Source organism: Furipterus horrens, unplaced genomic scaffold (genome assembly GCF_987537825.1).
Source record: "Furipterus horrens unplaced genomic scaffold, mFurHor1.1.pri manual_scaffold_11, whole genome shotgun sequence".
NCBI lineage: Eukaryota > Metazoa > Chordata > Mammalia > Chiroptera > Furipteridae > Furipterus > Furipterus horrens.
In genome coordinates, this window is record NW_028327181.1 from 51,135,042 (window position 1) to 51,160,484 (window position 25,443).

General features: G+C 48.6%; 1 protein-coding gene across 3 annotated transcripts in view; it reads right to left on the reverse strand.

Moving 5' to 3' along the window:
* Positions 1 to 25,443, reverse strand: part of SHISA6 (shisa family member 6) — a 272,872-nt gene that overhangs the window by 175,468 nt on the left and 71,961 nt on the right. The gene's annotated exons all lie outside the window — the stretch shown is intronic.

Genomic DNA, 25,443 nt, shown 5'->3' on the forward strand with positions numbered 1-25,443 from the left:
AGTGGGGTGGATGACTGGGGAGGAAGAATGGGGTGGGTGACTGGGGAGGAGGAGTGGAGTAGGTGATGGGGGAGGAGAGTGGAGTGGGTGACAGGGGAGGGGAAGGGAGAGTTGGGTGGGTGGCGGGGGAGGAGGAGTGGGGTGCGTGACCAGGGCAGGGTGGGGGGAGCTCCATGAGCACAGGCCTGACAGATGCAGCGCTGTGTGTCCTTGCTGCCACCCATCAGGGCTCTCGGAGGAAAGAGTGTCCACTTTCACCTTGGACACAGCTACCCTCTCTCTGAACCCACTCCTACTACCACTGATTGACAGTTTCTGGATCTTTCCTGCATCTCACATGCTGCTTTGATTCTCTTCATCCCCTGCTCCAGCCCTCAGCATCAGCCTGGGTTTGTACTGCAGCTTACAACTTATTCTTTTTGACCTCTGGGCAGGTTACTTAAGAATTCTGAGCTACTGTTCCCTCATCTATGAAATGGAAATAATAAGATCTATCTCATAAAGTTATTGCATTATTAAAATATGACAGGTGGAATATGTAATCTAGGTCTGGAACACATTAGGTTCTGCCTGAGAGTTATAATTGCAAACATCCTCTCTACAGTGAACGAGGGACTGACTAGACTGGAAACCTGAAGGCCTGTTCTCAGCCCCACTGTTTCACTGCTGACCACCCTGGCTTTTCTCTACCCCTGGGTTCTTCTGCCTCTCTGATTGCTCTTGCTTTATCATCTAATTTTGTTTCCTTTTCCTTTCCTCCTGCCAATGTAGATACTGCTCAAGGCTCAGTCCTCATTCCTCTACTCGTACCCCATTTTTTCCCTCAAAAGATGACATTCAATCTGTAGTTCCAGCCTTGACCTCTATCCTCAGTCCAGTTTCCAAGTTCCCTGTGAATGTCCACATGTGGAGGACATGTCATTACCATCTCAAACTCCAAATGTTTACACGTGTGAAATTTGGGGCTATAATATGATTTAAGTTATAGATTTACCTCCAAGCAAGGGAAAGCTGTCATTGCTCCTCAAAAAATAACTTACTGCATCCGATAATATATACCACATAAGTATTCATGGGAATATCATCAGCGTCTTGACTATTCCATGATTATGTTATTGAGTATCAAACGAGTATATCAATTCATCCCATCAAATGATATATACATCTATTTCACAAATATAATAATGATTGTTATATTGAGTTTATCAATGAGCTAACCTAAACATTTCTACTCATATCAAATAAACTTTTATGGGCACAAGTAACAATTATTTCATCATAATGAAATATTCTAGATTACAAAAGACAAAGGATGGTGTGTTATTTGGGGAAGTTATTTTCAATTGTCTTTAACTTTCTCCAGAAATATTGATTTACTGGTTTATCTCAAATGATTCCATCTCAGGTTGGATTAAGATTTACTTTACTCATTTAGAATTTAGAATACTCTCAAACAGAACCAAAATTTCAAAGTAAAACTAATTCTTCAAGCAATCATCTGTTTTTGCAATGTCTGAAAGTTCTTTTTAAATTGTTCTTTAGATCTTAAAACAATTTCAGAGAGGCAAAACTTCTTGGACACACATGAATATAGATGTAAAAATCCTTAATAAAACACTAGCACACCAAATCTAGCAACATCTCAATAATGCAGAAAAAAACATTTGATAAAATCCAACACCCTTTCATGATTAAAAGCACTTCAAAAACTAGGAATAGAAGGAAAGGTTCTCCCCTGATTAAAAAAAAAGAAAACTATGAAAAACTCACAGCTAATATTATACTTAACAGTAAAACCCTGAATGGTCCCCTAGGATCAAAACTAAGACATCAGTATCCACTCATAACTCCCATCACACTGGAGGTTTCAGCCATGACAATCAGACAAGAACAAGAAGAAGGGAAGAAATTAAACAATATCTATTTCCAGATGCCATGATCATGTGTGTGAATACATGTATGTATGTATGTAAATATACATGTGTATATATATATATATATATATATATATATATATAATCCTAAGGAATCCACTAGAAAAACTACTAGAACTAATAAACAAGTTTAGCAAGGTTGCAGAATATAAGAGCAACATATAAAAGTAAATTATTCTGGGCATTTCTGAGCCACCATTTTTACAAACACTCTGAAATTAAAATTAAGAAATCAAATTATATTCATAATAACATCAGAAATAATAAACAACAAAGAAATGCAAGGCTTCTACATGGAAAACTGTGAACATTATAGGAAGAAATTAAACTGAATAAACTGGAAAGGCATCCCACGTTTATAGACCAGAAAACTTATTAGTTAAAATGGTAAAACTTTCCAAACTGATTTACAGCTTCAATGTAATCCCTATCGAAATTCCAGCTAGCTTTTTTTTTTAAGAATAAACTGATTCTTTAAAATGCATATGAAAACATGAGGAACCAGAATAGCCAACCCAATTTTGAATGTTAAAAAAAAGTTGGGAGGACTCAGACTTCCTGATTTCAGAAGTTATCACAGAGATACAGTAAGACAGTGTGATACTGAAATAAAGATAGACCTACAGACCAGTAAATTAGAAAAGAGAGTCTAGAAATAAATCTTTACATTCATGGTCAATTCATTTTTAACAAACGTAACAAGAAAATTATCGGAAGGACAAAATAGACTTTTCAGAAATGGCTATTCATGTGCAAAAGAATGAAGTTGTCTCATAAACCCAAATGTAAGAGCTAAAAGGATAAAACTCTTAGAAGAAAATATAGGGAGTAAATCTTAGTGAGCATGGATTACACAAAGACGTCTAAGATATAATTCCCAAAACACAAGTGACTAAAGATAATAGATAAAATGTATTTCATCATACTTAGAAATTTTTGTATTTCAAAAGATAGCATAAGAAAAGTTAAAAGACAACCCACAGAATGGGATAATCTATTTGCAAATCCTACATCTGATAAAGGACTTATATCTAGTTACATAAAAAAACCTTTCACTCAAAAATAGAACAGAACCTGAATAAAAGAAATAAATAAAGGATTTACACAGATGTCTCCAAATAAGATATACAAATGACCAATAAGCACATGAAAAGACACTCAATGTCATTAGCCACTGGGAAAATGCAAACTGAAATCAAAATGAGATACTATTCCACACTCACTAGGATTCTACCCATAATCAAAAGACAGATTAATAACAAGTATTAGTGAAGAGCCAGAGAAATTGTGACTCTCTCTCACTGCTAGTGATGCAACCAATTTGGAGAACAGTCTTGCTGTAACTAAAAATGTCAAACATAAAGTTACCATGTGACCCAGCAATTCCACTCCAACTTTTATACACAAGAGAATGAAAACATATGTTCATACAACAAACCTGTACATGAATGTTCATAAGAGCATTATTCACAATAGTCCAAAAGTAGAAACAACCCAAATATGCAGTAACTGATGAATAAATAGATAAAATGTGATCTTCCATACAATAAAATATTATTTGGATGAACTTTGGAAACATGCTAAGTGAAAGAAGCCGGTCACAAAGGACAACGCATTGCTGGACTCCAGAAGAGCCCTATCTATAGATTTCTGTCCTAGGGTCGGGGCTGCGAGCGAGTGGGGGAAAATGGAGAGAGACTGCTAATGAGAACAGGGTTTCTTTTGGAGGTGATGAAAATGTTCAAAACTTCATTGTGCTGATAGTTACACAACTCTGAATATACTAAAAGACACTGGATCTTACATTTTAAATGAGTGAATTGTATGGTATGTAAGCTATATCTCGATAACCCCATTTTTTTAAAGAAAGGTTGGATACCTTATTCATCCATCATGTCAAATCCAGCACCCACTGAAAATGGATGTCCTGAAGGATTCTGCTTTTGATGTTCCAAGGGCTCATACTAAAGTTTGGGACACTCGGTGACGGTATTATGGCTATGGTTGCTGCCATCCTGCTTCCTCCCATCCACCCTCCTTCTCCATGGGAGGCCCAACAGCACATGAAAAAAAAGGTGCTGCCTCATGAACTGGGCTTGTGCCAAGAGCCCCCTTTTAGAACTCTTCTCTAAGAGGGGCTTCTCCCAATGGATCTCAGACCAGCAGAATCAGTACAGCAGTCCCTCGCTATATCACAGTTTCACTTATCGCGGCCTCACTGTATCACGGGATTTTTAAAAATATTACATTTAATTATTTATCACGGATTTTTCACTATATCGCGGGACTTTGTGGTACTGTGTACGTATGTTGTTAAAGTTACGTAGGTTTAAGAGTGTAGAATAAATGTAAGGTTCCTACTCCATGGGGGGGTCTGGAACGTAATACCCGCGATAAGTGAGGGAATTCTGTATTACCCAAGAGCTTGTTAGAAATGCAAATTCTCAGACAAACCAAGACTCAAGGAATGAGAAGGTCTAGGATGAAGCCAAGTGATGCATTTACCAGAATTTACCAGGGAATGCTGATACAGCTTAAGTTTAGTCTAAAGCCAGGTCTCAGGGTCCCACAATCACCGGGCCAGGTCCTTGGTACTGGAAAGCAAAGAAATGAAGGCGATGCTTTTGTCTTTATGAATGAGCAGGCTGACCATTTCTTATACCCCATCTTCCATTCTCTTGTCCTTCATTCTCGCTTGGCTGGCAGCACACAGGTGTGTCTGCAGAGCCCCTCACTTCACTGGCACCTGGCACCTCTTACTTTCTGCCCTGGGGCTTGTTGTGCAGCCACCCAGAGCCTCTCAGCGCCCGGACAGACATGGGGTGAGGGGACTGAACCTCCTCTGGGTATGGGATTCAGGAGAAACAAGAGTCCTGCCCCATGTTCTCAGCAGACCTGAGTTCCCAGCATCCACGGTTAGAACCAGCACAGTAGTCCCTGGATTAGCTTCCTCTCCTTCCTCGTCTGCTTTCTCGGTCCTCCACTCCTTGGGATCATGCCCCTAAATAAACTATCCCCAACAAGCCCTTGCGTTAGGCTCTGCTTCTGTGGGGACCTAAGCAAGGTCACTGGTCCCTTGAACATGGGCTAAGCGTGCCCACCCATTGGACCCGTCATGCCAGTTTCCTCTTCTCAGAGAGGGGTCAAGGGGGTGGACTGGAAAGCTTACCCCAGCTTGAGAAGAGGAGCTGAGGGCTCTCCCCTTCCCTTTCCAGATGCCGACACTGGGATGATGCGTAATTTTCAGTTCTTAACTTAAATAAAAGATTAATTTGTCTCCTAGCTAAATTCACGTACAAGATTTAGGGGAACGGGAACTGGACTGAGAGTCGGGACCCCAGCTGCGTGCCTCTGGGCACTCTTGCCGGCACCGCCTCACGCCAGCTGACGCATTTTCTGCCTTTTCAGCCCACAGTGATGGGAGCGAGCATTCCAGTCTCCACGTCTGTGAAATGCGAGGCTGGAGGCTGGACAAGAAGCCCCAAAGACTCACCCAGCCCAAACTGCCCCTGGTTCCGTTTCTGAAGAGATGTGCAATTCACACAGCTTTACAAATACATAAGAAACAGGTAACAGTATATACTCACACCCAGCCTCAGCCCAACCCTGCGCGGCCTCCTCCAGCCCCTAACAAGTTGAACTTTCCAGAACCAGGACTTTGCCTGTGGCTCCCATGGCCAGTATCATGGCCCACTCCTGCACATAACAGCCTCTGCATAAATACTGGTGCAATGAGGGTGTCTCTTCCCATGAGGAAAAAAAAAAAATGGGATTCCTATCAGAACACAGGTCTGTCTTATGCTCCAGGATGGGGGATCAGTTGTTTCTCTTGGGGTGACCCTCTAACCTGTACTCACTACTAGAACGATGTATTGCTCTATATATGGGAAAGAGGTTTTGAAAAATCACCTGTGCCTTTGGGAGCACCTTCTTCCTCTCCCTTTATTATCAGGAACAATACCCCAAATGTCAGCTCCAAGTTCTTCTTTCTCTCTGCATCTCCAGGGTCTCAACCTGGCCCTTCGCATCAGCTAAGTGCTGCACAGGCCTGGGACTCCTTCTTTCCTTCCTTCCTTCCTTCCTTCCTTCCTTCCTTCCTTCCTTCCTTCCTTCCTTCCTTCCTCCCTCCCTCCCTCCCTCCCTCCTTCCTTCCTCCCTCCCTCCCTCCCTCCTTCCCTCCCTCCATTCCTCCCTGCCTCCCATCCCCCACCTCATCCTCTCCTGTCTCAGTCTCTCCATGATAAATGGCTCCCCCTCCTCCTGGTTCAGAGACTATCCCTCCCAGCGGACATTGGCTCTCTGCTGATTTAATATTTATGTCTTAAGGCTGCAGGTCTGTGCACTTTGCTTTTCTGGTGGACACCTCTGTCTCTCATGGTCTTGGAGTGACTGCAGCACATCTGGGGGCTCAGGGGTAAGCAACGAAAGAGCAAAGCATCAGGGGCTTCTCCCCCACCACCCCACTCCGCTTCAGGGGCAATGCAGGCAGGGGGTCACTCAAGAGTCCGGATGGAAATTAGCTAGAGAAACGGGATGGGCTGGTGAGGCTCACTGGCCTCTGGGAAGCTCTGGGGAGGGCGAGAGAGGTGCAGAGAGGGTGGGCTGCAGGAGGCCCCCACCTCTTCTGCCGCTGCTCAGGCCAGATCAGGATCCCCAGATCTCCTCTCTATGGCCAGGCAGGGAGCCCACTGCCAGCCCCATATCCTGCTGTTTCCTCCCCAAACAGCTCACGTGCTGGCCCACGGGGCTGCGGAGGGGCGGGGAAAGGGTGGAAGTTACCTAACGCACCCCTAGGGCTTCAGGGCCAACCACGTTGAAAATCCAGGCTAACAGATGAAAAGCAGTCGCTGGTTTGTCTTCAGGCGTGAATCTGCCGTCTCCCTCAGTCACTTGCAACTGTGTGTTCTAGTTCTCACTTCCTGAGGTGAGGCCTGGGGTTCAGCGTGCTGCCCCTCCAATCCATTTCCTCTTATTCTAGACTCAGTAGGCACAGAGACCCAATAACAATACCCCAGAGGACGCATCAAATCCACTTGGAAGAAAACAGTGTCTAATTAATCAACAGCTAAATATCATGGCAATCTGCTGGGGATGAGATCACCGAGTGCATTCCATGGCCAAAGGCACTTGGATCACAAAACAGGAGAGAAAGAAGAGCCTGAATGTCAGTGGAGCACAGAGGCAGGAGCCAGGCTGTCGGGGTTACAAGTGCATCTCTGCCGTGGGCAGGGCACCTGACTCCTCTGTACCTCTGTGTTCTCACTGACAAAATGGGCCCAATAACAGTGTCTACTTATTAGGGTTGTTCTGAGTCAATATAGGTAAGACGAACAAGTGTTTGCCGCCATCACTGCCATCATCATCATGGTTGTCATTGCAACAGCTCTGAGCATGCTGGAGTTACTGGCCCAGAACCCCCCAGAGGATGCGCCCATCCCCATTTCCAAAGTCTTGCAAGTGAGTGTACCACAGCCACGACGTGAGCAGCAGAGCTCTCCTGCAAGAGGTAGGACAGGATGGCTGCTGACATTCTCCAAGTATTACCCACAGGGACTTCAAGGGTGTGTCAGGGCAGCATCCGGCCTGGCTGAGGGCTACCTCTGCACCTGCAGCTCACAGCCTTTCTACGACCCTGCCTCCTCCCAGATCCAAGCTGTCTCCCTTGTTTTTCCCCTTTTGTCGCCCTGGGGACTGGCTGAAGCAGATGGCCATCAGGCCGCTCCTCCCACAGGTCATTGCGTGCTGTCCACTCCTCTAGTTGCGAGCCCCAAGAAAACCCTCTGCAACCCCCATCTTGCTCGGCGGCCTTCAGGTAACCGGGGTCTCATCTCCTTGGAGCGGAGATGATATGGGAGCCTTTGAGCTGCCGGTGGAGCTGGTTCTTTTCCATGCTAGGTTGTCTGCAAAGGCAATCACCAATAATTCCTCCTGTGTCCATCGTGCACATGGCTACTTCATCAACGGGTGGGGTCTGTTTTCCGTCCCCTTGATTCTGGACTGGCCAAGCAACAAGAGCAGAAGCACTGCTGTGCCAGGTCTGGGTCTAGGTCTTCAGTGCCCTGAAAGCTTCTGCTTCAGCCTTCCTGAAACACTTTAGCCTCCATGCAGGGAAGCTCAGCCTAAAATAAACTACTGAATGAGGAGAGGCCACAGGAGGCTGAAGTCCAGCCTTCCAGGGCCTAGATGACCCCAGCCCCCAAATGCCCCGTCGGCTGACTGCAACCACCGGTATGAGCTTAGGCAAGCCCAGCAGAAGATTCGTCCAGCAGACTCTCAGAAAGGCAAGAAGTAACAACGTGTTGTGGTTTGAATTCACTAAGTCTTGGGAGCGTTTATTACACAGTGGTAGCTGACTGACACACCAATCCCCAAACCCACACCCAGACTCAGGGCGTCTGTGCCCAAGCTTGCACTGCCACGCTTACTTACACAATCACTGAGAACTCACGTGCTCTCAAATTTGAACGCAGCAAAGGGAACCAAGTACAGGGAGGCAAAACAAAGGTACCCAGTTTCGTTTCTTAATTAGCTTGACACAGTTAGCATAATAATTAGCTTTTAACAGGTTGTCCCTTTGTTTCTCTCCAGGGTCTCAATTGGGCCCTCCTTTAGTAGTAATTCTTGAACATCTCTTAAGTTTTCTGGCAGGTCGTTACCTTACTTCTACCTGAGGTCCAGTTCAAATGTTCTTCTCAACATCCTTGACCCCCAAGGGTCTTTGAGCCTAGTTCCCAGTTCCACATCCCGGGTCAGAACCACTCTGTCTTTCTCTCTCTCAATGGCTACCAAATCCCAAAAGGCAAGTTCTTCCCCGGACTCCCACTGGATGGATCTCTTGGCCTCACTTCACTGCCAACCTGAACCTCGATCCTTGCCATTCACGCTCCGCGGCAGCTCAGGAGAGTGGACGGAAGGAGAGTCATTGCAGCAGATCTTCCCAGGTGTGGCACGTGCAGGCGGCTTTTGTCCTATTTTATCCTATTTCAGAGTAGAATTCTCCTAAACCACACTGGTTAGATATCTACAGTGATACTGATTTTCACAGTTATCCCTCAGAAGCACTTATTAGTATTATACGCACACAAAACAAGTTTCTTATAAAAAATTAGAAATCACAGACCCAATAAAAGGTTGGAGGAGGGTGGCTGAATCACTCATAAACCTATCACTTTGAAATAACTCTATTAAACATTCAGAGATAATTACTCCAGATCTTCTCAATTGTGTTGAAATAATTCTAGTGAAAACAATTGATCATGGTATGTATACTAATTTTAAGTTGCTTATTTCATGCAGTATATTATGAACAGACCTTTATGTTAACATGTACATACGATAACACATTTAATGGGATTGGGGCAATCAATGCCTCATAGCTTCTACTGTCTGAATGTGCCACAAACATCTGGGGTTATTTTGTTTGGTTTTCTCTCTCTTTTTTCTTTCTTTCTGTCTTTCTTTCTTTTCTTTTTTTTAGTGAATCTCTTATCGTTGGGTATCTAGATTGCCCATTTTTACTTATTTATTTTTAAAACCTTTATGTATTAATTTTTAGAGAAAGGGGAAAAGAGGGAGAAAGAGAGGAAGAGAAACATCTAGTGAGACAGATATATCGATCAGTCGCCTCTCGTACGCATCCTGGCTGGGGACTGAACCTGCAACCCAGGCATGTGCCCTGACCAGGAATTCAACCGGCAACCTTTTGCTTTGCGGGCAACACCCAACCAGCTGAGCCATACCAGTCAGGGCTGTCCCTGTTTTTTAAATACATTAAACAACATTGTAGGTAACATACATAGATATTTGTAGTTTTATGTACCTCATTCAATTAATTCAATAATCCCTATCTTTACATTTAGGTTATTAACAGCTCCTCAGTAATTTAATCAGCACAGTATCTTCTTTATGTATCTTTGCAATTTCAGTAGTAATTTGTAAGGGAGCAAGACTGGCATTGTCTGTTAAAATTCAAAGTCACCTTGAACTCTGAAACACAGGACGACCAATTAAAAGTCTGGTAAACCTTTCCTTAAAAGCCTCTGGTATTCAGAGGGCTTGCTTAGCATGCTGTGACTCCAGTACACAGATTCTAGGTTGTTTGTCCATTAGCAGCTGGCCTCTATCCCATCACAACAGAGGCCCAAACCACTATGTAGCTGGGAGGAGGGGGAAAGGATGCCACGCCCCCACCCGGTCTGTGTGCAGCTGCTGAACACCATGTTCCTGCATGCTCTACCCCCTGCCAAAGGCCTTACCCAGATCAGACGTTGAATCCAGGAGGTGCGCCCTCCACAACGCGCCCTTCTGCACTGTTCCTACCTGCACCCGGTGCAGCCCTCAATCGCTTCTTCTTGGTCCCCGACCGACACGTGTGCTCTCCGGCACTCCTATTTCAAGACTTCTAAAGCTCAGAGCCTGCCACTCCCCGCTCAATCAACCGCAATGGCATTGAGCAAAACTACTTTCTGGAGTGGGCACTGTTGAATGCATACATGAAGAAATAAACAGCAAACCAACAATTATTACAGGGGCTCCTTGTCCTCCAGGACTCACGTCTCGTAAGGGCAGGCAAAGCAGCAGTGGGATAGTGGTGGGAGACAGACTGTTCTAGAGCCAGGGAGGAATGAGGTGAGGAGTCCAGAGGTACCGCACTGCACATGGCCAAGCAAAGTCGACCTGGAACAGGTAACCCATGAGCCGATCCTCAAAGGAGAAATAAGAGCCTGAGGAAAGGACGAAGGGAATCCCTACGCCTGCCTCTCTGTGCCCAGATGGAGAAGCTGCCCGGTCCAGGAAGAAGTCTGGCCCTCTGCAGCGGATGCTAACGATCCTCCACGCTGCACCCCGGGCCCCCTGGTCTCGGTGCAGCCATGATGGACAGTTCTCTGCAAGTTGCCAGCCACCCACATCAAGGGCGCCAGGTGTCTCTGCGTTACTGCCACAGGGTTTGGCCCGATGATGTGCAGGTGCAGCCTGCATGTGCTGGGAACTCATGCAGCCAGGTGCTGGCAATTGGTGGCCAAATGGCCACCTCCCACCTCCCAGCTGGGGGGTGGCACATTCTGCCATAGTGCAGCTGAGGGTCCGCAAGGGGCTGCATTCCAGGTGCCAGCAGACACCCAGCGCACCCCCACAGCCCGAGCCAGCCGCTCCCCTGGCCCAGGGGCACTTAGCCCATTCCCTCGCTTCAGCCCCCAGGATCCCACCCCCCAAAGCAACTACCTGCGGCTGAGTTCTTGTCTCAGACTCTGCTTTTGGGCAAGCCCAAACTAAGACACACTGTAATACTGTCTGTGATTTTGGGGGTCCTAAGGAAAACTTGGGGATCAAACTTAGATCAAAGGAGCCAAGGAGGAACACACGAGTCCCTGTGGGGGTTCAGTCTGGCTTATCCTTGTCTGACTTTTCACTGCTCCGCCCGCACAGGCTCTGCTCCCTTGAACTTGAGGAATCCTAACGTGCTCTCACCACCTCTGCTGCCTGCCCTGAAGGAAGCTTTCAGACGCTGCAGCAGCTCCCACACAGGTCGGCTTAATGACTTTCTGGGAGAAATCAGAGGTGACACAAGCCCCATGGAGTATCACGTTGTGCCGGCTCTGAATCCCTGCGCCCTGGGCGACTGGAGAAGGATGGGACAGATGGCAACTGTCAGGCCTTTAATTGCACGATGTGCCTCAGAGATGGTCAGGAGAAGGCTGTGCTCGGGGCCTGGTTCCTGTTTCATCACCGACGAAATGAGGGGAGAGGGGGCAGTGGGACTTCTCCCTGTTCCCTCCTCGTGGGCCTTCTCAAGCCCCAGAAGCGTGATGTGGAGAAGCTTTATCATGGGGTCCGAGCAAGCGTGGACACCCTGGGGCAGTAGCGCAGAACATGCCCCATGAGTTCAATACCAGTGTGTCTGGAGGAAGGTCCAACCTGGGCCGTGTTGGTATCTAAACCCCTCAGCAGGCCCTCTCCCCGCCCCCTCCCCTCCAATGGCTTTGCCCACTGCCCCTTAATCTCCCAGTACCCATCCCTACCCCACACCCACTTGTAGGTTATTTAGGCAAAAAAAAAAAAAAGGTACATAAGGACCAGAGCCATAAAAGAGAGAGCTTTACAGAGGCAGCTAACACGTCATTGTGCCCTACGGGCTTGTAAGGTGCCAGTTCACACCTCCTTTGAGCCGTGTAGTAAATGTTTTTGCACCCATTCTACAAATGGGGGAAAGAAAACTCAGAGAAGTTGCCTGACATACTCAAACGCTCAGCCAAGGGAGCAGGTGCCAGTCTGCCCACCTTGCCGCTAGGCTCACTGGGACTTCATTCATTTTCTTGGGGTAGGAAGCTTGTGAAGACCGTAGGTCTCTACCACAGGAATCTTTTCTACAGAGCTGGCCTGGGAGACAGGGGAAGAGGAGTCACAGAGCCTCATCGCTCCCACCCCTCTCGAAGGCCTCGAGCCCTCATAAGACCCCTCTTGGCCCTGAGGCCCCCTGCTCCACTGCGTTGTGTCCTTGAAGTCCAGCACACCAAAGGGGCATTTTCATTCATGTACTGTATTCATCTGTTCATGTGTGCACCCACACATTTTTCTCAGTGTCCCAACATGGGACATGGCTGGCAGGTAGGGAGGCTGGCATGTGGTGGGGAGGCTGGCATGTTCTAGGGAGGCAGGCACGTGGTGAGGGAGGCGGGCACATGGTGGGGGAGGTGGACACATGGCGGGGGAGGCGGCCACGTGGCGGGGGAGGTGGGCATGTGCCAGGGGAGGCGGGCATGTGGCAGGGGAAGCGGGCACATGGTGGGGGAGGTGGGCACGTGGCGGGGGAGGCGGGCAGGTGGTGGGAGGCTGTCACCGAGAGTAGAATCCCGAGGGCAGTGTCCCCCCACAGCCCTGCAACACGGGCCAGGTGTGTCAGGAGGGAAAGACCAACCTGTGAGACCAGCGAAGAACGGGGTTCTGTGACCTGGGGAGAGCCCCCACTCATACCTGTCTGCGCAGCCACTGAACTATCCTTGCTTTCAAGGAGTACAGGCCACGCTGCTCCCTGCAACCTCTCAGAACACCCCGAACAGCTGCTTCTCGGGGCCCACTCAGTGTTTAAAGACCCCACCGTGCATCACGCCAAGGCCAGGACGGCATCAGCACCCGTGCAGAGCACCGGGGTCTCAAAGGATGCTGTTTGGGGGCTGGGCTGCCAGGGAGCCCCCCAGTGCTCCAGTGGCAGGGGACAGTGACACTGTGCTGCCCTCCCCTCCCTTAGGCAAGCGTCCCCGCTGCAGGGAGAGCCAGTCCCGGCCAGGGCTGCAGCCTGGCTCATTGTCAAAATGGAAACCTGCACATGCGTGCCCGAGCTGTGCTGGAGCCGCCGGGCTCCCGTTAGGGGACCCTGCTCCCACACGGCTGGGCTCAGGGGCTACGGCCACCTTGTGAGTCCAACGCACACAGCGACTTTCAGGCCCTGGGGCTGGTTCTCATGCACCTGCCGTAAGCTGCTCTGACTCCAGCACCTCTGTCATCACCGAACATGTGGGTTTGCCACAGCAAGCGAGTCTCCCCTTCTCGGTGTCCAGGGATTCCATTCGCTTCTGACACGTACTACCCGTGGCTGTCAGATCCCACGGGTCGGGGGCTACGGCCCACGGGACTGCCCCCTCCTTGGCTGCCAGCCACAGGTCCTGGGCCTCCTGTCCTGCTGACCAAGTGGCCATAAGCCAGGAGTTCTCACGACACCCTTCTCAGTTTGATAATTTGCTAGAACAGCCCATAGAACTCAGGAACACCCTTTCCTTATCCCCCACCCCCCACCCCCAGTTTCTTATACAGGACACAGCATGGGAAGAGCAAACAGAAGACACACACAGGCCAGGGGAAGGGAGGGTGGAGATGCGCGGGGCTCCCCCACCTTCCCCCCGACACCGTCCCACCAGCACCTCAAGTGTCCACCACCCAGAAGCTCTCTGAACCCCGGCCCTTAGGGGTTTCAGTGGCGGGTCCATTACACACGCAGGACTGAATCAGTCCTTGGCCACTGGGGACTGAACTCAGTCTCCAGTCCCTCTCCCCTCTCTGGAGGTTGGTGGGAGGAGAAGTTCAAGCCCCTCATCATGGTTTGTTCTTTTTGGTGACCAGCCTCTATTCTGAGCTATCCAGGGCCCCCCCAAGAGTCACAGCATTAAAACAAAAGATGTTCCTATCACCCCCAACACTCAGGAAATCACAGAAGTTTTCGGAGCTCTGTATCAGAAACTGAGGACAGACTAAACATATTGTTCTTATGACGCCACGCTCTCCAGCCCTCAGGCTCGCGCAGGTCCCCTCTCTGTGTGGACCCGAGGGACCCGGCCATCCTGCCACCCTGAACATCCTGGGTGGGACATGAGTAATCCTTATAAGGCAGGTCCTGTCCCCAGTCCTCAAGCAGCACCATGAGGGCACCGGGACTGCGTTCCCAACACGCCAAGCGGCGGCCGGCCTCTGGCAGCGTGGCACATGCTCCCGTCCCTCGGAAGCTCATCCTGGGATCTCCGTCTCCCCATCTGAACCACTCGGGGGCACCACACTGGGTACATGGGCTTCTGCCACCACAGAGAGGCCGTGGCACCAGAACATGCCTGCAGGCTTCGGAGCCAGCCGCTGACAGGCTTCCCGCGGGACGCCAGCAATGGGAACCCCTGTCAGATCTCTCCAATACTTTACTCATGGTTTTTCTAAAGCAATGACGGTGCGCTAACCACTGATCTGACAGTGTCAACAAGCCCTGCGTGGACATACTTTAACCACCTTAGTTTACAGCTCTCTGAACCAGGAGGAGGTGGGTGCACAAAAGGGGAAACTACCAAAGGCAACGGGAGCAGGCGAGGCCTGGAGCGGGGGACACGGGCACAGCTGAGGCACTCTCCTGCCCACCGCACATGGCCCACGGCCACCCGGCTCCAGCAGCTAGGGCCGCGTTTACTTTATAACTGACAAAGAACAAAGAAGCCTTTTCACAAGTTTTGTGGGCCTACGGACCTGAGCCAAACTGTGATTACAGTGCATATTTATTCCTAAGGGTCCACATGAAGAATTCACCATTTTGCCCCAAGGGAGGGACAAAAAGCAAGTTGTCCCCAGTCTACGGTGCCCAGAGTGGCAGAAAGCCGGTGTAAAACCAGGGACAGCCCGCAGAGGACTCACCCAGCTGGGTGAAGGTAAACACATCATCGTCTTTCCATTTCTCTTCAACCCTGGCACCTCTGTGCGTTCCAGTGAGACAGGCAACGTTTTAATTGGAATGCTCACTTGTCTTCACTTTTCAAGAGGAGTGGGAGAGGGCTGTGGTGTTTGGATAATTAAATCCATAACTCCTGTAGTTGCGTGTACAACTAATCAAGGATAGTGTGTGCAGGAGAGACAGAAGGGGGCAGTGGGGGCAGTGGGGGGGCAAGGGAGCTGGATGGACACAGGGGAATAAAGAGGGAAAGGAAGTGGCTGAGGCCGCCTGGCAGGGTGCGTGCCTGTGAATGAATGAGTCACACAGAGGGAGACGTGGCTGCTGAAGGCTGCGTTTGTGTGCAGAGCTGGGAGGGCCAGAGGGAGGAGCTGGAGGGCGGCCTCCAGACTGGAGGTTTGTGTGTGCGAGGAACAGCTGGATGAAGAGAAAGATGGAAATAAGGACGTCGCCAGAGCCTCTGTGTGTCTGTGCGCATGCATGTGTGTTTAAGGAAGAGAGAGAGCAACGGAGACCCTGAGAGAGAGCGAACCGTGTGTGTGAGCCATGCAACAGGGAAAGAGAGGCAGAAAGAACGGAAATAAAGGAAGCTTGTGAGGACATATAAAGCAGGCAGCTATTGTGAGCGACAGTTCACGTATGTGTGTGCGCTTTGATCAGTGTGTGTGGTGAAGGCAAGCCATCTTTTCTGTTTTAACTGTATATGGCTTATTTTCATTTAAAAAGTAGTACATAGTCATTAGAAATAGGAATATATAGAAAACTGAAGGGAGGAAGCAATCAATCATAGACCTGGCCCAAGCAGGCTCTGTATGTTTCTCAGTATTCCCTCACGTATCATGGGTGTTACGTTCTAGACCCCCGTGACAGGTGAAAATCCGCAAAGTAGGAACCTTACATTTATTTTAGTACTTATATATATTAAGGCTTTATAAACCCTTTCCACACACTTATAAACCATTCCCAGTCCCTTATTAACCTTTCCCACTCCCTTATTAACCTTTTCCACACTTTTATAAACACTACCTATGTTCTTAAACATATTCTACACTCTTAAACCTACGTAACTTTAACAACATACATATACAGTACCGCAAAATCCCGCGATATAGTGAAAAACACGCGACAAATAATTAAATATTTTTAAAAATCTCGCGAAACAGTGAGGCCACGATAAGTGAACTACAGAAAGGGACTACTGTAGTTATAAATCCTATTTAATTGGACTTCTGAATTCAGTGGTGAAATTTACCTGAAATAACTTGCATTAAGTGTTTTGTGAAGTGAGCATGCAATAAATGCTGTGGTCAGGTTACACTGTATTTTTTTTTTTTTTTTTTTTTTTTTTTAGTTTTGGCCTGTACTTTTCTGAGGAAGAAGCTTTTCCAAAAGAATTTCCGATGTTCAATCACAGAGTTGACCAAATAAAGAAGAGTAATGATGAATTATGAAATCCCTCCCTTTAAAGCTTCATCCAGATGCCAACGGGACAGGAGGGCCCAAGTCTCCATGTCCCCAAGGGGCGGCCTGTTCATCCCAGGTGAGTGCTGCCGCACAGGTGTTTCCCTCCGGACCTGGGGAGGAGGGCATGTCCCCCTCGCTGAAAGGAATGCCCACCAGTTTTTAGAAACAAAAACACCTCCTCACACTCCTAACTGCAGTGATCTCTTGGTTGGCTAGAACTTCAGACTTACTATTTCCCAACACCATGCATATCCAAGAATGACTCCATATTGTCTGTCTATAGGTCTGGATATCAAGTTCCTGGCTCACAAACTCAGAGCAGTCCATTGTCTCTGGCCTCGGACACCAGGCAGAAGACCAAGGCCAGCTGAACTTTATTACAGCCTCACCTCTTGTTACTGTATTGGCTTTGCTTTACTGTGCTTCAGAGATGTTGTGGGGTTTTTTTACAAATTGAAGGCAAGACCTTTTACCAGCAAAAAGATTATGACTTGCTTTATTGCAGTGGCCTGGAACCAAACCTGCAATATCTCTGAGGTATGTTTGTACTTTGAATATATAATAATTTTTAAGTTGTCTTAAATGACTGGGTGCTTACTGAATTTTTTCACTTTTCTTTGATCATATTCTCCAGTGACATGGTAAGGATCTCTGGGCGTGGAATTTGGCCTGTAATGAGGAGCATTCTTTCAACGTGGACCCTAAGTAGGCTCAGGGAATGTGATCTGTTTGTATCTTTTTGTTTCTTACTTGTCAAAAATTGTCGTGGAGTTTCCTCAAGATTGGCTCTAATCTTTGCCTTTTCTCTGTCCTTTGTATCTGTAATCTTTTCTCTCCCTCATCTTTAGCATTACCCTTAGAATTTTGGGGGAAATTCTCAATTTGCCCTCCTTGTCACTGAATAAACTTTTCTGTATTCACTCTGGCATGGTCTAGCACGGATGGCATGGGAGTGAGCTTTGCGTCTGCCTAGAATCTCCAAGTTTAGGAGACCAGTTAGCCTCTTTCCCCAGCAATTCCATATGGTTCAGATGGGTTGGCTCCTTTCCCCCCAGGCTCCTGAAAGGTGACCACATACCAGTCTGACCAATCAGAGGATCTTGGCCCCCTGGAACTGGTTGAGATGAGAGGCAAGTCAAACAGGTCAAGTAGGGCATTAGCCAGAATCACAGAACTTTGGCTGGACATGTAAGGAAAGGCTTCCCTTTCCTCTGGGATAGGAAGCTGTAAGGATTATGCAAACTGGGAGCTGATGGGGGCCACGTTTCCCTCATCTGGCAACAGCTTGCCCAAGAATGAAGTAAAGGGGAACAGAGAAACTGGAAAGAGGGAGAGAGACAGACTGAGTGGAGGAGGAGAGAAAGGAGATGGAGAGGGGAGGGACGCGGGCGAGGGCGAGGTCCAGGGAGGGAAACTGAGAACTGAAAACTTCACTCAAGCACCTGGATCCAGGTGTGCCTGACTCATTGCCCACAGTGAGCCAACACGCTCCTCCTTCACGTAACCAGTCGTAGGTTGGTTTTCTCTGCTCTACAACCACTAAGACTCCAAACCAGGACAGCTGGTTCTGCTGGACGGCGGTGGATGGTATTTTCTCTCCTCTCCAGGGACTGGTTCTCAAAGGCTTCCTTCTGAGAGCAGTCTAAGGAAAGCTGTAATGGCCAGCATACTGGCTCCCGAGGCGCTCCTAACCCTACCCCACCTAAACCTTTTCACTTGTGTGGAGACTGTACCTTCCAAGATGCTGTGTGCCTTCACCCATTTCCTTCCCCCTTTCCTGTCTTCTGGAGGCTGCAGCAAAGAGTCGGGAAGGAGAAATCCAAAAACTTGCCAGTGGGAAAGTGTACAAAGGCCCAGTTTGTCTGGAAACAATGATTTCTCCATCAATGGGCAGTCAGTGAATAACAGAAAATGCTAATCCTACATACATTAACTCCACAGATTTGATGTCGGTTTACATTTTTAATCGAATTGCAACAGCTCTGTGATAACCGGGAATCCTGTAAGATTGGGACGGAGGCTGACACCCAGTCCCAGTGTTCAGCAGCCCGAGCGTGCCTGCACTTTGGGTCTGCCTAGGTCTCTTGATGGCGAGCTGGAAGAGGGCTGCTGGCGGGGGAGCATTTACAGCCGCTAGCACCGCCATGGCTTCTCCACCCCCCGCTCTGCATACAGTCCGCTGCAGCTTCAAAACAGCCGATCACAACGCCTTAGACGGCTCAGATGAGCAAATGTGCCGAGAAACGTCCCGAACGTCCACTGTGCACCATTCATTCAAATGTTTTTATCATTATTACCATTATCGTCATAATTATTATTAGCAGCTGAATCCCATTTCAGCATCAGGGTCTTAACATCCACTGTTCTCTCTGCCAGGAACACTGGCCCCAGATGGTCTCGCGGCTCCCCCCCAACTTCACTCCACTTTTTATTAAAGAGTGGCTCCTATGGGGTACCCGCTCCATCTCTGTCCACCCCCCTTCCTTCCTCAGCTTCATGTTCTTCTCCATCATCCTGACCTCCACCTGACTTACTATCTACATATTTACCTGTATATTGTGTGCCTCTTTCTCTACAACATAAGCTCCATCAGACTGTTTTATTACTCGTAATTTTTGATCAAAATTTTGTTAACTTCCTCTTGTCAACTGTTTTAAACTTTATAAAACACGTACACACACTTTATTTATTGAGTCTTCACTAAGTACCAGGAGCTGGTCTAAGCACCTGCTGTGATTCAGGTAAACCCTGTAGGACGAGCATCCCGCCCCTCCCGTTTCAGATGGAGAAACCAGAACACGGAAAGGTTAGCTAAGGTGCCCGAGGTTATGCAACTAGTAACTGGAAGCACAGGGCTTGGAGCCCTTACAAGTCTAGCTCCAGAGCTGTGATCTTAATCGCCTCACCACGTGCAAAAGGACACGCTGGGATCTGCTGTTATTACCTATTACGATTACTATGCACCAAGGGTGGCACCCACTCCCGTGGGTCACAGGGAGAACCTGCTCTCACCCCTGGGGCCGGAGTCCAGGACCCATTTCCTGACCATTATGCTCAGCTCCTTGTAGGTTCATCTGTTGCCCACATCCGCCCCTTGACACATTTTCAGGATCTCCACCAGACAGACGGAGAGACTGAGGCTTAGAGGCCCCGAAGGCCATGCCGAGACTGCATAACTACTAACTGACAATGTGTTTTTAAAATAAATCAGTAAGTAGTACCAAAATGAATGTTTTTTACATGTTAAAAAATATACATGATTTAAAATGTATTAGAATGTGTGTGTGTGTGTGTGTGTGTGTGTGTGTGTGTGTGTGTGATGCTTCTGGAATAAGTGGACAAAAGAGCTTCCGCTTTGTCTTTTCTCATGAGTTTAGGCCCCGTTCCTTCAGCGTCACCGGATTTGTATGGGAGTGACTGCCGCCTCTGCCGACAAAGATGCCCCCGCAGACCGAGCTCCTCTCTCCTCCTCTTGCAGTCTTATACAGCACTGGGGGTACGCTGCTCCTGCCCTCTCATTTGTCTGATGGGGAAACTGGTCCTCAGGGAGATGAAACGCCTGGCCCAAGGCCATCCAGCTAGTGAGCCGCAGAAACATACACGGCAGAAACCCTCCGTGGCGTTTCCACATCACACTGACTCAGAACAGGCCAAGCCATTCCAGATCCGCGCGTGTTCCTGGCACGCACCCTAGGCATGATCCCTGTGTACTGGGTGACTTTGGACCTGAGATGGTAGTGCCTCTGCTCTCAGCCCTGCACCCTGAGCTCCAAACACTCTGCTTTTAGACTCCCGTGCCCTCAGCAACACTTATGTGAACATCCACCCCAGGCAGATGATGCTCTTACATGTCACAGGGGCCTCCCACCCTAGGGCACCGCTCGCTCTCATCCACCGGGTTAAAACGTCCAGAGTTCTAGGGCGAGGACATGTTTAGACGTTGGTGCTAACAGGTGGACATGCTGGTGTGAGAAATAAGGGACCAAAGATGTTAGGTTTATGGGAAGATGGCTTTCGTGTTTGCTCTTTGGGGACCTCATTGTCTTAGGTGGGGTCAGACAGGCTGGGGGCTGCTTCCTGCACTTGGGATATTGGGAGATGAAGTGTGTCCAGGAAAAAGGGACTCTGAAGTCTGCCTCTGCTCCCAGCATGAGCAGTTCAACACACTCATGGGCGGTCTCACTCTCTCCAAGACCAGGGGGGCTTCACACACAGGTCTGGGCTCAAAGCTGCTTCATCACGCTCGAGAGCTGTTTGCTGAAATGTCCTCTGGGCACAGAACGCTCTGGAACCAAGTAATCAGGACAGGCAGATGATCTAGGATTCGGAACCGGGGGGGGGGGGGGGGCAGTGGCCACGATGGTGCCATGTCGTTGAAGGAGCAAATGAGCGTGGCCTTGACCCCAGGACTGCCCTGTGGGTGACCAGCTATGGGAGTTGCTGGCTGCTGGTTCCCCTATCTATTGACCTCCCTCGGAGTCTGGAACCCCTGGCGCTATGCTGCACACACGTGAACACACACAGGACTCTGAGTGTCCCGGAAACAGCAGAGGACAGTGCACAGACCTCAGGAGGGAAGTGGAGGAGGCGGCGCACGTTAAGCGCATCTGGGGCTTCCCATATGCTCTGCGGTCCTCCTCCCACTAGAGGTCCCCGCCGGCCGGGCTGGAGCAAGGGCGCCCAGCAGTGGCTACGACCCTCGTGGTTTCTTGGACCGTTCCCTAAAGACAATACACAGTCACAGGCTTCCAGAGCAGGCGAGACCCCCGCGGATGATCGAAGCCAACCCTTTCTTTGCACCATTGGAAAAGTTAGGGGAAGTAGTTTTTTTTCCAAGGGGAAGTCCTTTTTCCAAGTTTAATGACCCAAATGAATGTCTCTTGACATCAAGCTTTTCCCCCTGTAACATGGAACACTTTTCTACAATTATTTTGCTTCTCCAGACTACCAAACATAAAAGGAGATGGGAAAGATTCACTGTTATTTCATCTCCTAATTTTTTTTTTTGACAGTCAAAGATCATCTTTCCCTTCTTGTTTGGGAAAAGCTCCCAGCGACCAGAACAGGCTCGACTCCATTTGCTGCTGCAGAGCTCGCCTGCACCCAGGGGGATGGTCTGTCGGTGCCCCGGAATGAGGGGCTGGCATGAATTCCAGATGGATCCGGACAAGAAGATGACCATTTCTAGGTCAGCCAGCTGCCCAATGCCCTCGGGTGGCCGCAGCAGCGGGAGGGTAACCTAGTTTGCGCAGGAAATATTGCAGATGTCCCAGTTTGTCGGACGCAGTCCTAGAAAAGTATTGGCACTGTCCTGCTTCTCCAGCTCATGCGGTGAAGCCTGACAAAGCCTTGCTGCCCCTTCTGCCCCATCGGCCACGCTCAGCCCTGACTCCAATTCCCTCCTGCTTTAACTGTCCCTGAGTCTTCATTTCCTTTGAGGGGGCCCTGGGCTGGATCAAGGCTACCCTCGCACAGCACGGCAGCCATGTGAGATGATGCCACATTTCTCAGAAGTATTTTCAGGGATATTCAGATCCTACTGGCTGAGGAGCTGGAGCCAGAAGCCAGGACTTTGGGGTGTGTGATGGGGCTGGGCAGAGTGGAGGTGGTGGCGGCGATGGGAAGGTGTGGGCGGAATCAGCAGGGTGGGGGCAGTACCAGGATCGGGAGGCAGGAGTGGGACACCCTGTTACCGCTGTGCTCCTTATTACCCATGTCACTCTGGGAGCTCCTGTCACCTCTCTGGGTGTCAGCTTCCTTATCTGTAAACTAGGAAGACCTAACAGTTATATCATGGTGGGGGCAGGGTAGGTGACAACAGTTCAAGATTTTGAAATAAACCTAGAAGTCATACCTCCCAGATCTCCAGAATGTGGTTCCAGATCGCCCAGCCCAACTCTCGGGGGTCTGTGGAGAATCCCAGGTGGGGCTGGGCTGGGGCAGAGCGGGCACTGTGGCAGGCTTGGCCTCCACGCTCCAGGTCGGGGGCACAGCTGTGTCCTCCTGCCCCCCCACCCCCCCCCACCCAAGGTCATTGGCAGATTTCTGAATAAAAAGAGCACCTACCCACCTGGAAGCTGGACACCCAGTGTGCTGGGAACCTTTGAGGGCAGGGCCCTGTGTGTCTGAGTCACCGCATGGCCTCTGTGCCCAGCACAGGCCATGACCCTCAGGCGGTGCCCAAGAGCTCTTTGCGGAAGGAACAAATTCATGAGTTTCTTCTTTCTTTCTTATGCCAAACAAAACTCACAGCTAGCTCCCCCTCCATGTGCCACATCACGAGGGCAAGGAGGGCTGCCACAGACAGATGACTGGAAAGCCTTCCTGGGCACGGGCATCGCACTCAGCAGCCTGTGTGGGCTGACCTGACACGCCCGCGTGGGCCTGAGACAGGAGGAGAAACGGGCCCCACGGCTGAGCAGAGCTGCACGTGGGTGTGAAAATATTTCCGAGAGATTTGGGGCCAGAAACTTAGAAGCATGGGTGTTCTTGGGTGGTCGCTATCGGGACAGAGGGCTGCGTCTACTGTGAGGTGTGCACCCCGAGGGGTTGAGGGTACCGTAATTTCTTAGTTGGAGTCGCCTTCCTTCTCTACTTGATGTTCCGGGATGTGGGATCCAGATTTCAGGCAGCAGTGAAAATTAAATTAAAACGGGTACAGGATATAGTATGTAAATTACAAATACATTTTTTAAAGTAAGTGAAGCCCAGGCAAAGCTGGGATTGTGCATCAGCGAACTAAATTCATGCCAGGGTCCCTGGAGGATATAGAGGAGAGGGGAGGCGGGGAGGGAGGAGAGGAGGAAAGGGAAAAGGGTAGGGAGGCAAGGGGAGGGGGAGGGAGGGGAGGGAGGGGAGGGGGAGGGAGGAGAGGGAGGGGAGGGGCAGGGAGGGGAGGCAAGGGGAGGGGGAGGGAGGGGAGGGAGGGGAGGGGAAGAGACAGGAGAGGAGGGGAGAGGACGGAAGGGGAGCGGGGAGGGGACAGAACTGACAGGAAAGAGACAGTGTGACTGCAGCACAGGACTCCCTGGGCAGCCAGAAGAGCGAAGACTACAAGTTCCAGCACAGCCACTTCACTAGTGTTATGACCTTGAGGTATCCCTTCTAGCGCCTCAGGTTCCTCATTAGTAAAATAAAGGTTGTTGGATGTAAAGAGTGCCAGCTTTCTATTATTCTTTGGTTTGGGAATTATTTTAAGACAGGCTAATGAAGTTTGGATAAAATTAGAACTGTGTGAGCTTTAAAGAACTCACTCACCCTGCTGTCAGCGACAGATCAAGGAACAGGAATTCCAAGTTCCTGTGTGAACTTTCTTGATGAAGGACTTGGGAAGCATTTGCTCCTGTGGGCATAGGGTGGGGAAGACTGATTAATATGACTTGAAAATATGTTTTTCAAAAATAATCATGTCAGTGAGTCACTCCTCCCTTCTTGTCTAACTCTTTCTCCCTCAAACCTTCAAATGTTCGCCAAAAAGCTAAAGAAAAAGCTCAGAATTAATTCTAAAATAGGCATCCTACTGATACCCTCATGCCCAATTTACTTTTTAGAGAATGGATGTCATTCCACATTTTTACTAGGAAGCTAAAAATCTTTAAGTAAGATATTTGATGAAAGCATTCTAATAGAAACCCAGGATTTTACATTGGGATCAACCCATTTATAAATACAGTGAATTCCCTCCAAGTGGATCATACACTGGGTTAATAACCCTGAGAATGACATATTGCAAATTAATTTATAAAAGTTAAGTTCTGAATTCTAGTATAACTAAAAAAGAATTGGATTCCAGTAACCAGACAGCAAGGACGCACAAAAAAGGGGGGGGGGTTGCAAAGTTAAAGAGTTGGGGAGATTTCAGCTATTGCCAACCTCAGGGGAGACCAAATTTAGAATTTGAGACTCACCAAATCAGACTGTTTCATATAACCCCAGAAAGTCCATGCTTTATGGGTAAAGACTGCATCTCAGGACTAAAGGCAAAACCAAGGGACTTGCCCAGAAAAGTTCAAAACCAATCCTCCGCAAGTTCATGATACACCAATAATCTAACTAGTCGCTAGAACAAGACACAACACTCTTCAGAAGATAACAGAATCCAAAGTCTCTACAATGCATCATCCACAATATCTAAGATAAAATAGAAAATTAATTACCAAACATGCAAAAATATTTGACCAATATTTAAGAGAAAGATCAGTTAATGAAAGCAAATCCATAAATGACTTGGGTTTTGTAATAATAAGGAAGAACTCTAAAATGTGTTAAAGAATCTTTGAAATAAGTTGATTATGATGAATGAAGAGATGGGAAGTTGCAGAAGAGACATGGAAACTAAAAACAAAAAACAAACAGATGCAGTCTAAGCCTGTGCCCAGGAACAGTGGAAATGGCAGGGAGTGGGGTAAAGAAGAGAAAATCTTAAGAACATGTGTGAGATTCAAACCTTAAAATGAAACTAAGCCTTATAAAACAAAGTGAGAGCCATGATGGAGTAATTAATGGTACTGGACTAGCGTTTCTGCTGTAACAACTATAAAACTAGACAACAAACATATAAAGCAACCGTCTGGGTTTTTTTCGGAAATGCACAAGATAAGGCCCATACTCACCCAACTTTCTGCCTTTGAGCACTGTTCAGATTGCAGCACAATGAGGAAGCCAAGCAGAACTCAGTCATTATGACGACTTGGGGAAGATCAGAGAGCAGGGCAAGAATGCTGGAATAGAGAGCAGTATAGAGAAATTCCCAAGACCTGCGTAGGGGTGACCTCAAGAGTTTGGTCAAATGCCAAGATGCACATGAACCTTCTGAGAGCCCATGAAGCCCGGCAGTGAGTAGCTGCCTGG